Raw genomic sequence first — 3450 nt, 5'->3', positions numbered from 1 at the left:
TAATATGAAAGGCTTCACGGAAATGTAATCTCGGAAGTGCTCCCACAATCTATTTATTATTAATTTATTTCAACCAATCATCAGTCATTTGTGTCAATAGGGTACATGTTGAGTGCCTTTCTCTATAAGCATGCTGAGAGTCTGTTGTTAATTTGTTTACAGAGTTGCGTTGTATTTGGTCAAAACACAAATTACTTTGGCTTCCTTCCAGGCCTGAGGACAAAGACTTTCCTCTAGGCTGAGATTAAATAAACTCAGCAAAAAAAGAAACGTCCCTTTTTCAGGGCCCTGTCTTTCAAAGATAATTTGTGAAAATCCAAATAACTTCACAGATCTTCATTGGAAAGGGTTTAAACACTGTTTCCCATGCTTAAACAATTAATGAACATGCACCTGTGGAACGGTCAATAAGACACTAACAGCTTACAGACGGTAGGCAATTAAGGTCACAGTTATGAAAACTTAGGACACTAAAGAGGCCTTTCTACTGACTCTGAAAAACACAAAAAGAAAGATGCCCAGTGTCCCTGCTCATCTGCGTGAACATGCCTTAGGCATGCTGCAAGGAGGCATGAGGACTGCAGATGTGGCCAGGGAAATAAATTGCAATGTCCGTACTGTGAGACACCTAAGACAGGAAGACAGGACGGACAGCTGATTGTCCTCGCAGTGGCAGACCACGTGTAACAACACCTGCACAGGATCGGTACATCCGAACACCACACCTGCGGGAAAGGTACAGAATGGCAACAACAATTGCTCGAGTTACACCAGGAACGCACAATCCCTCCATCAGTGCTCAGATTGTCCACAATAGACTGAGAGAAGCTGGACTGAAGGCTTGTAGGCCTGTTGTAAGGCAGGTCCTCATCAGACATCACCGGCAACAACATCGCCTATGGACACAAACCCACCATCGCTGGACCAGACAGGACTGGCAAAAAGTGCTCTTCACTGACGAGTCGTGGTTTTGTCTCACCAGGGGTGATGGTCGTATTTTCGTTTATCGTCGAAGGAATGAGTGTTACACCAAGGCCTGTACTCTGGAGCGGGATCAATTTGGAGGTGGAGGGTCCATCATGGTCTGGGGCGGTGTGTCACAGCATCATCAAACTGAGCTTGTTGTCATTGCAGGCAATCTCAACGCTGTGCATTACAGGGAAGACATCCTCCTCCCTCATGTGGTACCCTTCCTGCAGGTTCATCCTGACATGACCCTCCAGCATGACAATGCCACCAGCCATACGGCTCGTTCTGTGCGTAATTTCCTGCAAGACAGGAATGTCAGTGTTCTGCCGTGGCCAGTGAAGAGCCCAGATCTCAATCCCATTAAACATGTCTGGGACCTGTTGGATCGGAGGGTGAGGGCTAGGGCCATTCCCCCCAGAAATGTCCGGGGACCTGCAGGTGCCTTGGTGGAAGAGTGGGGTAACATCTCACAGCAAGAACTGGCTAATCTGGTGCAGTCCATGAGGAGGAGATGCACTGCAGTACTTAATGCAGCTGGTGGCCACACCAGATACTGACTGTTACTCTTGATTTTGACTCACCCTTTGTTCAGGGACACATTATTCAATTTCTGTTAGTCACATGTCTGTGGAACTTGTTCAGTTTATGTCTCAGTTGTTGAATCTTATGTTCATACAAATATTTACACATGTTAAGTTTGCTGAAAATAAAGGACGTTTCTTTATTTGCTGAGTTTATATGACAGATAGGAGTGGCTATAGAGTCAGCTACCATCCTCAGTAGTTTTCCATCTAAGTTGTCAATGCCAGGAGGATTGTCATTATTGATCAATAACAATAATTGTTCCACCTCTCCCACACTAACTTCACAAAATTCAAACTTGCACTGCTTTCCTTTCATTCTTAGTTTTTTTTTATGCGTGAGTACGATGGCTCACTGTTTCTTCTTTTCCTGTCTGTTTGCCCACTTTGCCAATGAAGTAATCATTAAAATAATTGGCAACATCAAATGGTTGTGTGATGAATAAAGCATCTGATTCAATAAAAGTTACATTTGTCTTTCTGCCCATAATATCATTTAAAGTACTCAGAAGTTTTCTTATAGTAATATAGTTATATAGTAATAGTAATATAGTTTCTTCTTGTTGTTGTTGAGTTTAGTCACAACATTTCTCAATTTGCAGTAAGTCAGCCAGTCAGATGTGCAGCCAGATGTATTAGCCACTCCTTTTGCCCACATCTCTTTCAACCAGACAGTCTTTCAATTCCTCATCAATCCATGGAGCCTTAACAGTTCTAACAGGCAGTTTCTTAACAGGTGCATGTTTATCAATAATTGGAAGAAGTAATTTCATAAATTCATCAAGTCTGGATGCTCCTTATTAATCACATCAGACTAACAATTATTTTTAACAACATGGAAGTTGAAAAAACAGTATGTATTAAATTACTGAATGTATAGTGAAACACTCAGTAAGCTGTCAACTGAGTGCTTCAGCTTCAAAGTGAACCGTTTCTCATAGTAACTCGTAAAGACAAACGTATTACACATCCAGCACAGAATGTTTCTGTCAACCGAACTGACCGTTATGTTTTTCATGATGTGTTTAACAGACACAAGCCTCAAAAATACTCTTATCACAGCTCTAGTGTAGTGATATAAGTTCAGGCTCGTGTTCTGTGGATGTCCCTCTCCACAATTATATCACATTCACAGCCCTGTTATTTCACATTGAAAAAAATAGTTACCATGGGGACATGATGTCACTCACCCCAGGAGTTAAAGACAACGTTGCGTTGGTAGGGAACTCCAAAAACATGTTTATCAGATCAATATACTGCATCTTTATGTAATACATGTATCACTAGCCACTTTAAACTATGCCACTTTGTTTACATATTCATCTCATATGTATATACTGTACTCGATACCATCTACTGCATCTTGCCTATGCCACTCTGTACCATCACTCATTCATATATCTTTATGTACATATTCTTTATCCCTTTACACTTGTGTGTATAAGGTAGTAGTTTTGGAATTGTTAGCTAGATTACTTGTTGGTTATTACTGCATTGTCGGAACTAGAAGCACAAGCATTTCGCTCCACTCGCATTAACATCTGCTAACCATGTGTATGTGACAAATCCAATTTGATTTGATTTGATTTTTAGATCTGCCTGTCTGCCTGTCTCTCTCTCTCTCTCTCTCTCGCTCTCTCTCTCCTTTTCCCTCTCTATATATTCAAATTAAATTTAAGGGGCTATGGTATGGGAAACATATGTTTAAATTGCCAAAGCAAGTGAAGTAGATAATAAACAAAAGTGAAATAAACAATACAAAATTAACAGTAAACAATACACTCACACATTTACAAAATAATAAAGACGTTTCGAATATCATATTATGTCCAGTATTGTAACGATGTGCAAATAGTTAAAGTGCAAAAGGGAAAATAAACATGGGTTGTATTTACAATTG

Source organism: Oncorhynchus mykiss, chromosome 11 (genome assembly GCF_057628025.1).
Source record: "Oncorhynchus mykiss isolate SJ-2025 chromosome 11, ASM5762802v1, whole genome shotgun sequence".
Classification (NCBI taxonomy): Eukaryota; Metazoa; Chordata; class Actinopteri; order Salmoniformes; family Salmonidae; genus Oncorhynchus; species Oncorhynchus mykiss.
The sequence above is the reverse complement of the archived record's forward strand: the minus strand, read 5'-3'. Positions refer to the sequence as shown.